This window comes from Peromyscus maniculatus, chromosome 13 (assembly GCF_049852395.1).
Source record: "Peromyscus maniculatus bairdii isolate BWxNUB_F1_BW_parent chromosome 13, HU_Pman_BW_mat_3.1, whole genome shotgun sequence".
Lineage (NCBI taxonomy): Eukaryota > Metazoa > Chordata > Mammalia > Rodentia > Cricetidae > Peromyscus > Peromyscus maniculatus.
Genome location: NC_134864.1, coordinates 54,013,698 through 54,027,884, shown reverse-complemented (window position 1 = coordinate 54,027,884; position 14,187 = coordinate 54,013,698). Strand labels below are relative to the sequence as shown.

Below are 14,187 nucleotides of genomic sequence, written 5' to 3'. Positions count from 1 at the left end.
GAAAGCCTGTTTTCACACAGTCACCCTTAATTTATCCTGTAACCGTACAGCAGTTGCCTAATCAAATGACTACACAAAATATTTGGGCTCCAATTGAAATGTTGGATTTATTTATATATAACTCACATTCGATCCCATACTGGTCTGCCAGGCCCTCTAGCACAAGGCAATGATGAGGTTGATAAATTATTGATAGGAAATGTGCTGGAGGCCTCAGAATTTCATAAAAAACATCATGTCAATAGTAAAGGTTTTAAAAAAGGATTTTTCCATAAGCTGGCAACAAGCCAAAGAAATAGTAAAGAAATGTCCTACTTGTTCCTTCTACAATCAAACACCATTACCAGCAGGATGTAACCCAAAGGGTACTCAGAGGAATGAAATCTGGCAGATGGACGTGTTTCACTTTGCAGAATTTGGAAAATTTAAATATGTATACCACACCATCGATACTTATTCAGGATTTCAATGGGCAACTGCTTTGAGTTCTGAAAAAGCTTATTCTGTAATCACTCATTTGCTAGAAGTTATGGCCATCATGGGTATACCTGCACAAATCAAAACTGACAATGCTCCATTGTATGTCTCTGTTAAAATGAAACAGTTTTTTTGCTTATAATATAAAGCATATTACAGGTATACCACATAATCCTACAGGTCAAGCAGTTATAGAAAGATCAAACAGAACTCTAAAGGATATGCTAAATAAACAGAAAGGGGTAACAAAAACCCCCAGAAATAGACTGCATAGTGCTCTATTAACTTTGAATTTTCTCAATGCCAATGAGAAAGGAACAACAGCTGCAGAGAGACATTGGATAATAGAAAAAACTACAGAATTAAATCAGCCTATATACTTTAAGGATGTGCTGACCTCAGAATGGAAACCAGGGTATGTATTAAGTTAGGGATGAGGTTTTGCTTTTGTTTCTACAGGAGAAGATAAGCTGTGGGTACCATCACAATTGATAAAGGTTCGATTTGAACAAGAGAGACCTCTTAATTAGAGGAGGTGATAGTTCATCAACCAGCATGAACATCCAATTTAAACTAACTTGTACCAGTAACACATGCCTTTTCATTTAATCAGATAATAACTTGCCAAAAAGGAACATCCCCAAAATTAGTCTTGGGGAAAGGTTTTTGTTTTTGTCTTTTAGGAGAATGAAGGTTAAGGAATCTGAAGAACACAAGACAAATGAGACAACTGAAGAAAAGGGACAAATCATCTATCCCAGGAAACAGAGTGAAACGGCGTATGGGTATATATTATCTAAAAAATTTTATGTCTTCCTAAATGTTTGCTTTTCTTTAAAGATTTAACACTATTGGTCTTCTAATAGTCCCAGTTCAATTAAAATTTAAAGCTGACTTTGGAGTTGTAGAATGGCTCTCTCCTTCTTTAAACTCAAGCATGTTGTTAAAAGGAAAATGCAAACTCCCTGTATCATGCCAGAATAAAAGAGCCATCTTCTGCTATGGGACAGAACAAAAGCCAAATTAATTAAGGGACTATTCTATTACTAATCTATTTGATTCTATTCTGATTCTTTAAACTTTTCTTAAAGTATGAATTTTATATCAAAATTTACAAGATTAATATATATATATATAGATATATATACATTTTAAACTTTGTTAAGATATGAATGGTCATATAGAGTACTAACTAATTCTAGAAAAAAGGCTTAATTAGCTGCATATATATGTCTTTGTGTTCGAGTCTCTTATCAGTTTTCTGCAGGAAATCACAGCCAGGCCTAACATCAACTGAAGTCTCCAGAAAGAATATGGGGCCCCACAACAACAACAATTCCACATGGACAATAATAATATCACTAAGCTGACAAACATCATCTACAGATCAGCTTTTTTTTTTTTTTTTTTTAATGAATGACACTTTATTCAGTCATTTTCTTCACAACTGAAACTCCAGGAATTCAAAATTAACATCTTTGCCTGTGAGCCTCTTATACACAACAGAAAAAGTTTCAACCTTGTGCTCCACGTTGTTCTGCTGGGCTTTGTTTAAATGAACCTTTATGAGCCGGCTGCCATCCAGTTTCACGTGGATCCTCTTCCCCACAATCTCACTTGGGAAGACCAAGTCCTCGAGGATGGCATCCTGCACCGCAATGAGGGTGCGGCTTCTGGGGCGCTTCTGCTTATTTTTCGTGCGGCTTTTCCGAGTTGGCTTGGGCAGAATCCTCCTCTGAGCGATGAAGACCATGTGCTTCCCACTGAAATTTTTCTCCAATTCACGAACCAGCCAGACTTGGATTTTCTGAAAAGACTTCATCTGAGGAACTGGTACAAAAATTATGATAGCTTTCCGGCCACCACCAACTTCAATTTCCTTGGCGGCGGTGATGTTCAGTTCCCGCAGCTGCGCCTTGAGATCGGAGTTCATCTCCAGCTCGAGCAGTGCCTGGGAGATGCCAGACTCAAACTCGTCCGGCTTCTCGCCATTGGGCTTCACGATCTTGGCGCTCGAGCTGAACATGGCTTGTCCCTGATGGAGTTACAGATCAGCTTTGAACTACAAGGTGCTCAGAGCAATTTTGAGATGACTAGCTGAGATGATCCAGTCTCAAAGACTACTTGAATAAGGACTTGAGATAAACCCTGAACTTTGGCATTATACACAGACTGGATAATGAAGGATATAGTTACCTTTCCTAGAATTTGACAATTAACCTAAAATTTTTCTTTCAGGATAAAGATAACTTCGCCCATACCCAGCAGGAAGCAATTTTAAGAATACGAGGCCCACATTCCCAAAGAGGTGGTATGGAGCGGGTGGTTTTTTTGGTCCTTTTAATGGGTTTTGGGACTGGTATAATTTTCATTGTTTAGGGGGGTTGGTTACAAGTTGTCAAGGGTTAGGAAAAAGGCTAAGCAAAGGAGATTAGATTTAAGGTTCTTGTTTTAAAAAAGAAAGAAAAGAAAAAGACAATTACTAGTTTTAAATACTTTACATTGGATTGGATTGTTTTATACTGTATACAACTTTGAAATTGATAATGTTAGAAAATGCTACATTTATATTTCGAATTGTATTTATACCATTCATTTAACAATGTAATGCAATTTTCTGATCTTTGAAAGTTATTATTACCAACTATTAGGATATAAAGAAAGTTAGTAGTTAGATATTACAATAGAACTTGTCATATTAGATATGTTTTAAAAATTGAGCAGATATATTTTAGACAGGTCATCTTCAAACCCTTCAGAGATCTATAGAATATGGCATTTAAAATGTTTTAATAACTTAGAAATTTTTCTTTTTTGAGACATGTCGGCTCCTGGCAGTACCAATATACTTCAGAGAAAATATGGGCATTGAAGAAACTGCATATGGAGTTAACTTTCATTGTGGCAAAAGTTAGCCACTGGACAACAAAATATCCTCGAATCAACAGGACAAAATGGACAGACAGGACACGAAACAAAGGACTACTGATTGTTGCCAAAACAAGTGTGGTTATGGCTTTATTATAAGGCATCTTCTGAGGCCAGGACAATATGGCACCATCCCTGAAGTGGCCTTCACAATCTGGAAAAGGTACTGTGCCCTTTTCTTCAAAGACAGCTGAACAGGCAGTGGGCCGATGGCTTCTGTTGTGCAATGGAACAGCAGCTGAAAGCTCACACCTCTCGATAGTAGACTGGCATTTAATAGAGGGATGTGGAGAAGAACGGGATGCTGAGATGAAGCCATATATACACAGCCAAGAAGAATGGACAGCTGAAAACAAAAACCATCAACAATTTCCAGAATCTAAAATCCTGAATCATGACAGGACACTAGTGGAATTCAGGTGTTTCTGGTATATGGACTGCTCTCACCCAATGTGATGTTGAACTGTTGACCTTGTATACATCCTACTTCACAAATGAGTCTGTCAGATATGCTAAGCCTATAGGCTGAAGATGATGCCCCAACACTGTGGAGAAACCTCAGGTGACTGTCCAGGCGGCTGGCTGTTTCTGTCAACTCACAAATTTTTTGGAAGTTGCTTGCATGCACTTCCTGTTTTTATTTTTGTTAGCTAATATTATTTCCTTCTTGGGTCTCTGAGGGAGTTGAAGATTAGTTAGTTATAGTTGAAGGTTAGTTAGTTATAGTTGAAGATTAATTAGGATAGAAAGTGAATTAGATACATTTTGGACTTACCAAAATAAGATAGATAAGGGAATTATTTTCTCTGATTTGTCAAATACAAATGGACTAGACATCGTTTAGGTATTTGTTACTTGTATATATTGTATATAGTTATTGGACTTTTGTATACAGTTTTTCTTTTGTTAGTTATAGCCTTTTTCCTTTTTTCTTTTTATTAAAATAGAAAAGGGGAAATATGGTGGTATTTTATTTGTACTGAAATGTGATTTTAATTGTACATTAATAAATAAAGTTGCCTGGGGGTCAGAGCTATTAGAGCCATAGCAAGAGCATGACGGTGGTGGCGTATGCTTGTAATCCCAGCACTTGGTAGGCAGAGCTAGGTAGATCTCTGTGTGTTCAAGGATACAGCCTGCATTGGAGACACACGCCTTTAATCTCAATACCATAGAAAACCTGGAGGTCTCTACAGACAGGCAATGATGAGGCAGTCATGTGTTTGGGTTTACAACCAATGAGAAGGCAGAACAGAAAGACTATATAAAGACAAACACAGGAAGTAGGTCTCTTTCAAAGAGGTCTCTTGGTTGAAGAGGCTAGCTGCAGCTGGAAAGGTAAGGCTCTTGGCTTTCTTCTTTGCATTGGTTCTGTGTTTCTCATTTGATACGACAGTTGGTTACATCTACAGATCTCTGAGTTCAAGGCCAGCCTGGTCTACAGAGTGAGTTCCAGGACAGGCACCAAAACGACACACAGAAACCCTGTCTTGAAAAACAAAACAAAAGATATTTTCCTTTGTGTGTGTGTGTGTGTGTATATGTGTATGTATATGTATGTATGTGTATAGGAGGCTCATGGGCAAGCATGTGTGATGATGCACACACCCACGTGTGCACATGTGGAGTCCAGAGGAAACTATTAGGTATTCTGATCTATCACTTCTCTACTCTCTTGCTGAACCTGGAACTAAATTGACTGGCCAGCAGGTGCCAGGGATCCTCTTTCTACAGTTATAGTGTAGGAGGACCTACACAGTGTTGGGGTCACAGGCATGCTCGTGGCCATACTTGTCTTTTATACCCGAATTTTGGAGGATTTGAACCCAGGTCCTCACGCTTCTGAAGCAAGCACTAATACCCACCTAGCCATCTCCCCAGCCCAATTTAATTTTCTTATTTCTTATTGTTGTAAGAAAGAAATGTTGCAGTTGGGTGGAGGTGGCGTACACCTTTAATCCCAGCACTCGGGAGGCAGAGGCAGGTGGATTTCTGTGAGTTCAAGGCCAGTGTGTTCTATAGAGTGAGTTCTAGGACAGGCTCCAAAGCTACACAGAAAAACCCTGTCTCAAAAAAACAAAAAATAAATAAAAAAAAAAAAGAAATGTTGCTAGATGTACAATTTTTAGAATTTGGATCAGAACAGTTGGCCTTCAGGAGAGTAGCTTTCTAGCCAGGTGGTGGTGACACATGTCTTTAATCCCAGCAGGAGATCTCTGTGAGTTCTACAAAAGTGAATTCCAGGACAGCCAGGGCAACACAGAGAAACCCTGTCTCGAAAAACAAAAAACAAAACAAAACAAAAAAAGAAAGGGGTTTTCTTATAAAAGGCCAGTCTCAAAATGTTCTGTTCTTCATATTTTTTTTTAAATGAGAATTTGAAAAGAAAAAAAGCTAAGTCTTAAAATTTCCTGTAATTTCCTTTCTTTTCCTACTTGATTAAAGATGTTTTCTTTGCTGTGAAATGTGGAAGTCTTAGCTTTTAATTAACTTCCCTGCCACAATGGGAAGTCTGTTATAGATGAAAGTGAAGTGGTTTTTCTTCATGTTTTAATAAAGTTTTAATTACTGTGAGCTCTGTGTTTGTGTGTGTGTGTGAGAGAGAGACAGAAGACAGAGTGTATGTACATGCATGTTTTCATGGGCAAGCTATCATAAGGTCTATGACTCATAGAGGCAAAAGAAATCTATAACTCTGACATCTGTGGGCATCAGGCATGTACATAGTGCACAGATATACTAACAGGCAAAACACCCCTATACATAAAATAATAAAGTTATTTTTGAAGTATATGTAACTAACAAAGAGATCTAATAGATGAAAATTAATCTTTCTATCCTGTTACATCTATACATAAAACCTCTAACTTACACAGAATGGAATTTAAATCATTCAGGGACCCACAGAGCTGGCTGCTGCCTGTATCCCCCCACCCTTATCTTCTAGCTGCTTCTACAGGTAGACTGGTCAAGGAATTCCTGGTCTCCCCAAATTGAGGAGGACATTTTCTTGGGACCGAAGCTTTTATCCAAAGTATTATCTGCAGCTTTTTTCCCCCCTCTGGCCCAAATTCCCTCCATTCGGCGTCCCATGTAGGCAGACTCTCCGGTAGGACCCTTCCTGAATCATGGTGGCCACTTGCTGCGACTCTTTCCATTAGACCATTCTTCCTGCTTTAAGAATCCCGTGTCTGGGCCTGTGCGATGGCTCCGCAGGTGAAGGCACCTGCCGCCAAGGCTGATGGCCTGCGTTCAGTACCAGGGATATTTCTATCATGGCAGCAGGAAGTTCTGCTGGGCAGTGCTGGGCTGGAGGCTTGGTGGGTCTTAGAAGAAGGCCTTGAGTTTCCTTTCTTTCCTTCTCTCTCTCTCTCTCTCTCTCTCTCTCTCTCTCTCTCTCTCTCTCTCTCTCTCTCTCTCTCTCTCTCTGAGACATGGTCTCTCTATTATGTAGCCCCGGCTGGCCTGGAACTCAGAGATCTATCTACCTGCCTCTGCCTCCCGAGTGCTGGGATTATCCACTTTTCTAGTGGCTACTCCCACCATGGCTAGCGAGGCCTAAAATTAAATATATAAACATATATATTAAGTGGAAGTATTGATTACATCTGGGGCTGAAAAAGGTCATTTGTTTTGGTAAAAGCCTGCAAGCAGGTGACCTAGATAAGAGTGCTTTTGGTAACACCACACACATTCCAATCGGTAGCATCACGATCAGCATGTTTTCAGGAGCTCGTCAGACCACGGTATAGGACCTACTAAAAAGGAAGGGACAGTACTTTCAGTGAGAAGACTGTCCTAACAGCAAATAAAGAGCTGAACGGACTGGGGGAAAAATCAACAGCTGTTCTTAGATCAGAAACCTCCCCACAGGAACCAGACCTGAGCAGGAAGATGTGAGCTGTAATTAACACACTGCGGGAAGCTCACAGCTGACTGGTCAGTTAAAACCTTCAGGGGAAGGGCGGGTATTCAGGTTCTCTTCTCATACCTGCGAGATTGCCCTCCAGGAGTTTGACCAGATTTTAGATCTTCTAGCAGAGAGTGGGAAGGACAGGAGCCGCTGTGAAATAAGCCGAGAATTCTGGTTGTTGATGTTGTTTTTTAATGAAGCCCTGCTATCAAGAGAAACTGTGTGCTAAAATCTGAACTGTTAGGGTCTTCTGAGGGCCCCGTCGACCTGAGGGAACAAAAGTACCCAACTCCCACCAGCCCTAGGCTTCTATACGAGAGAAGGAAAAAGCTCAACTCCAGTCTACCCTGGTCTTCCAGGGAATTCACCGATCAGAGGCACGGACTCACTTCAAGACTGAACTATTGTAACATGCCCCCACACCTCAGTCGGCCCTAGACCTGAGCACACCCGACTCCATGATGGAAGTACCACTGAGGCCATAAAACTCAGCAGGTAGACAGCACCACCAGCCAAAACAAAGACAAAGAACTAATCCATCGGAGTCCAGAGTTCCGGGAATTCGTCTCTCAATGTGCTAACTTTATTTCTTTGCTTCTGTAGTTCCACTTCTGGCTAATTGTGCTTGTTAACTGAAGTGTGTCAACCCGGGACATGGTTTTTGTGCTTAAAAGCTCATTCTGAGAAAGACTCAGGACTGCACTGAAATCCGGGACACCCAGTGTGCATGCAGGCTGACTAATAGAGACTGTCTATTGGATCACACCCATGTCTGAATAGCCTTCCATAGTGGAGACTCTACAACACAGTAACGCGTTTCAGCTCCCCTTGCCCCATCCCGGTCTCGCCACGTTGCTGAAGTCACAACCCAGGTGGGAAGATGGCTTGACCACAACTGCCAGCTGTGGAAGCCGAATCCCAGAGTTCAGTTCTCAGAACCCACGTTAATAAAGTGTCGTGGATCTGTAATAACAGTCCTCCTGAGGCAAGACGTTGGGGCAGAGAGAGGGAAAAACGCAAACCTGTCAGGCCAGCTAGCCTTGGAAATGCTGCCAAGCAACCAAAACAAAGGAGCCCCTCCTTCAATGAGGTGGAAATCGAGATAGACTCCCCAAAGATGTCCCCTGATCTCTCTTCTCTCTCTCTCCTCTCTCATGAAAAAAAAAGAATTATTTTTTAAAAAGACATACATATCAAAATTTCTTTTACCAAGTAAGTCATGTCTAACTATCAAGAAAAAATAAGAACTGGCGACTTAGCTCAGTTGGCAACATGCTTGGTAAGATCCTGGCTTCAGTCCCTAGAAATGTAAAAAGTGGCATGGTGGCTGAAGCCTGTAATTCCGGCATGTGGAGGTTCAGGCAGGAAGATCAGAAATTCAAGGTCATCCTGGGCATATAGTAAGTTCGAGGCCAGCCTGTGATACTTGTGATATTTAGAAATAAATGAGAATTTCTTTCTTTCTAAAAGAAAGAAAAAACTTAAAGGTATTGAAAAGGCAAAAATATATGGATAGGCCAGAACTTGATTCATATTAGAGAGTCCAAAGTTATCACACTGGGAATTTAGAATAACTGATTTGTTTGGGAGATAATGTTTAGCATGCAAGACAAAAATGTCATTTTCAAGAATAAATGAGGGCTAGAGAGGTGTCTCGGTGGTCACGAGCATTTGTTGCTTTTGTAGAGACATGGGTTTGATTCCCAGAACTCCCGTGGTGGTTCACCATGATCTGTAACTCCAGTTCCCAGGAATTTCATGTCCTTTTCTGGTTCCCAAGGGCGCCAAGCACTCACACAGTGCACAGACATACACACACACAGGCAAAACACTCACACATAAAATAAAATGAATAAATCTAATTGAAAAATAATAAAAGATAAAAAAAGAATGGTGCAGATCAAAGGCATCCTAGTGGAAATGAATGATCTTTCATAGGCTAAAAGAAGACAGGCATTTATCAGTACACTGGACATGGCTAAGGAAACATTTCTGAGCTTGAGGGAATGTCTATGGGAACCTCAAAACTGAAAAACAAAGAGAAGGCTGAGCAAATGTATCAGAACATCCAAAAACAATGGCCTTATTACAAAACCACTATACACGTGCATCGAAAATCCCAGGAAAGGACTAGAAGCAATGTTTGAAGTGATAATGGCTAAGAATCGCCCTTAAATTGATGGCAGGCACCAATTTACCCTCCAGGTAGCTGAGAGAACAGGGACCGGATTTAGAAAAGGGACACTCGAAGAGCAAACACGTGACTGTTTTCCACTTCCATCCAATAGAAACTGCTCTACCTAGTAGAATCCAGTATCTCTTCCACTTGGCAAGCTGCCCATAGTGGATGTGGTTGTATACAGGCTGTTATACAAGATGACACTACATATTAAGTTAATCCAATTAATTTTACTTGGTCTAAGTCATGAACCAGCCACTTGGAGAATAGAATTGGACACTTGGCGCAGTTTCCTTTTTCTTGTGCTGAGAATCAAACCCAAGGCTTCCTGCATGTCAGGCAAGTACTGTTCCATTAAGCCGCGTCCTCAGTCCTTCTTATATAATCCTTTCTATGGGGAGACAGTGCCGCGTACAGAAGATAGGAATAGTCCAATTGCCTTGGTAGCTGTATTTTTCCTTATGTGTTGAGTTTATAAATTAATTCTGAGGTTATATTTGGTAAAGTGAGACTTGGTGAGGTGAAGTGAACTTCCCAGTCTTGCCATCAACTGAGAAGCTTTTTGAGCATGGGAGTAACAATGGACTCACGCAAGATCCTTTATGGTAATGTGTAAGCCTTCTGTCAGGGAAAACTGGGTCCCAAATATGTGTTAGGTATAAACGTCCAGGCTGTTTTAGGAGCTGCTAGGTCACAGGCTTATTAGGAAAATGTGTTCTCAGGTAGTAACTGTGTTTACCTTGAGGACCATCAGGAGAAGGGACCTGTAGCTTCACAGTTGGGATAGGCACAGGCAGTACTGAGAGGTTTCTCAGGACACCAAAGCTTACGCCGACTTCTGGGAAATAGCAGAAGTCTTAGCAGAGGGACACTGTTGTCTTCATCCTGACACCTGATGCTATCTAGAGGCAGAGGAACGTATGGAATTTAAGGAGTAGCCAGGGTCCCGTCTAACTACAGACTCCTCAAAGACAGTATGAAAAACTTGTCTTCCCTTCCTTAGTACAAAGCTTGAGACTCCCAAGACAAAATAAAGGTGGTATTTGCTTCGTCGGACAAATGTATTGATCCTTTGTGACTTTATCTAGACTAAAACAGTTCCTGAAGTCCTGGATATAGACATCAAAGCAAAATACTTCCTTCAGTATCAGTAAGGACTGCCACATGGCATCCTAAGGGATGTATCAATGTCTTTTTAGCTGTAACTTCTATGGGAAGTCAATGATGACATATAGCAATTGGTTTGGATTCATGTCACACCCACACACTATTCAATATCTGTGTTACTAGTCACAAGGGAAAGAAAATGAGCATAGGTAGACAATACATGCAACGCCATCAATATCCCTTCAAAACCCAAACAAAATGCATCTTTTATGGAACTATGCGGGGCTTGAAGTGCGGGCTCTGACTCAGCAGCATTGGTCTCTGCTGGAGCTTGCGTGGGTGTGGTGCTTCTGTATCCAGCCCTACTGGGTCAAAAAACACAAACAAACAAACAAACAAACAAACAAACAAACAAAAAACCCAAAAAACCCAGCATTTTAAAACGTTTAAAAATGATTTTATAGGTGGGCCTGGTGGTGCACTTGGGAGGCAGAGGCAGGGGGATCTCAGCACTCAGGAGGCAGAAGCAGGCCGATCTTGTTGAGTTCCAGGCCAGCCTGGTCTACAGGGTGAGTTCCCGGACAGCCAGGGATACACAGAGAAACCCTGTCTTTAAAAAAAAAGAAAAAAGGAAATCCTCCTGTCTCCACCTCCAGTCTCCCCACAGGGGCACTAGGACACACAGGCATGCACTTCCACATCTGGGTTTCTGTAGTTTCTAAGGGTTCAGAATCAGGTCCCCATACTTGAGCTGCAAGCACCGAGCTGCGCCCCCCCCCCCCCCCCCCCCCCCCCCCCCCCGCCAGGCCACTCCTGCTATTTTGTACTGCATATTTGTGGGAATCAATATTCTCAGCATGGATGATTATAAAATTAAAGAGTTGATTTAAATCAACTCTTAAAAACAAATGTTGAAGATGCTGTATGTCTGGCAGCAATAAATCCTCAGCTAGCCGGGCGGTGGTGGCGCACGCCTTTAATCCCAGCACTCGGGAGGCAGAGCCAGGCGGATCTCTGTGAGTTCAAGGCCAGCCTGGGCTACCAAGTGAGTTCCACGAATAGGCGCAAAGCTACACAGAGAAACCCTGTCTCGAAAAACAAAAACAAAAACAAAAACAAAAACAAAAAAACAAAAAAATAAATCCTCAGCTAATATTTAATCTTACATAAGATATACAAAATTCCTGTTGTCTTTAACAAATGGCAAAATTACATGTATACCAAAGAGTGGTTTTGAAATAAATTTCATTATTATTTACCATCAGTAAATGTTTAACTTGTATATCTATTTTATGCAATTATATACTCGGGGTCATGTAAAAAAGTTAGGCAAAAAACGGGTCTGGAGTGGAAAGATTTTTAAGAAGACCTTCGACAGACGACAAAGGAGAAAGCATAATTTAAAAAGTAGCTTTGTATGAAAAGCTGAAGGTGGGGGCTGGAGAGATGGATGGCTGCCTTCCAGAAGATCCTGGGTCGGTTCCAAGCACCCATATGGTGGCTAGTACCTGTCTGTGACTCCAGTTCCTCTGTAGGCCTGTATGAACATATGTGGTACACAGACATACATGTCGCATACAACAAAATCTTAAAAAAAAAATAATAAAGCTGAGCTGGGTGTGGTATTGCTTGTTTTTAATCCCAGCACTCTGGAGGCTGAGGCATGCAGATCTCTGAGTTCAAGACCTGCCTCCTCTCCATAGCACGCTGCTCCTGGCTAGTCAAGGTTATCAAGTGAAACCCTGTCTCAAAGCAAGCAAACCAACCCTAAAGGTATCATTTGCAGACAACTATTCTTAACTCATGATTGAGTGGAAGTAGCTAAGGACAAGAGTGAATGAACAGATATGGCAGTATTAACAAAACTCTCAATGAAAACTGAATTTTAGGGAAGACTCACATATTAATAGGGAAGAAGAGGAACAGACAGACACTTTCAAACCTTATAAAGCCACATTTGTACTTCCTATCGTAGAAAAGAATCTGCACGGTGAGAGCTGGCTCAGCCCTGCTAATGGTTTGTTTGTTCTGTGTTAACCCTTAGCCCAGGTGATCCTAGAGAAGAAAACAAGGCTGTGCGGCCTTGGGACTGTGCCCCACAGAGAGAGATGTTAATGAGGGAAGTACAAGAGAAGCACCCAGAGAAGCGAAAACACTGTGAATCTCAGAGACCAGGCTGACCGCCTGACCAGAGCGGGAAGACTAAACTTTGAAGTGGGGGTCTGCCTCTGTTTCCATCTCATGGAAGCCAACTGGCTGGAAATCAGAAGGCGAAGAAGTAGGATGTTTATCCGTTGCCTCCCCAGATCACAAGGTTTCTAAATAAAGTGAAGCTTAACGATTCAGTTCTGGTCTTCTACTCATCGGTGTTTTGTTGTGACGGGTAACCGGAACTCTGGTGACATTTTGATGACACTATCACAAAATTTACTTTCACCTTTTGATAGCTAAGCTGCAGCATGGTCCACAAAGCTGAAACATTTACTCTGTGGTTCTTGACCAAAAAAAAAAAAAAAAGTCTAGGTGGTGGGGATTTAGCTCAGTGGTAGAGCGCTTGCCTAGCAAGCACAAGGCCCTGGGTTCGGTCCTCAGCTCCGGAAAAAGAAAAGAAAAGTCTGTAGATTTGTCGTAGATGAAAATAGATGAGGGGCTGGAAGACGACTCAGTGGTTAGGAGCACTTGCTGCTCATCCAGAGAATGTCCCCAGCACCCATATCAGAAGGCTACAGTCCCCACCCGCTAGCCCCAGCTCCCGGGGATCGCACACTGGTCTTCTGGCCTCTGAGGATACCCAAACACATGCGGCACAGGGACACACTACACACAAAAAAGGGGGGCATTCGTTGATATTTAAAATAAAGGTCACGAGGGTGCCATGATGGCATTAGTAGCTTTACATTTATTTAGTGCGCGCACGCGCGCGTGTGTGTGTGTGTGTGTGTGTGTGTGTGTGTGTGTGTGTGTGTCGGAGGTTAATTTTCATGAGCAGATTCTCGAATTTCACTTCCTTGAGCCGGGGTCCCTTGTTTGTGGACAGGTTACTACAAGCTGGCTGGCCCTCCTGTCTCCATCTCCCATCTCCCGCCCTTTCCTTCCCTCTCCTCATTTTTTCCTTTAGTGACAAGGTCTCATGTGGCACAGGTTGTCCCCAGACTTGCTCTGTAGCCAAAGCCTCCAGCTCCTAAGTGCTGGGATCCCAGACCTGTTCCTTCATGCCATCATTTCGGAAGCTAAGTGATTACTTAGGGAAGTTCACTTTACTAGTGTACTTCACTGTGTGTGCTCGCTAGGAACCAAACACAGGGCATCTCAGGCGCTAAGCTGAGCTCTAACACTGAGTTTTGTATATGTTTGGAAGCTCTCACAATAGTGTTTTCAAGTTTTTAGATGTAAAAGATGGTTAAGAACAACACCAACCAAAAACTTATGAGAGTTGTGTGGGGCTACTATGATGCAGCCTTGCCTTTTTGCTTTTTTTTTTTGAAAGACGGAAGTCATTCCAAGATCTCGGTAAGAGCAATCCCCTTGGAACAGTCACCGAGTCAGTACAAAGGCACCAAAAACAAGTATAGGAAAAGATTTT

At 41.8% G+C, this 14,187-nt stretch overlaps 1 pseudogene; it reads right to left on the bottom strand.

The window, feature by feature from the left end:
- Positions 1-1,872: 1,872 nt before the first annotated feature.
- LOC102916277 (small ribosomal subunit protein eS7 pseudogene) lies at positions 1,873-2,516 on the bottom strand (annotated as a pseudogene).
- Between the last annotated feature and the right edge of the window lie 11,671 nt (positions 2,517-14,187).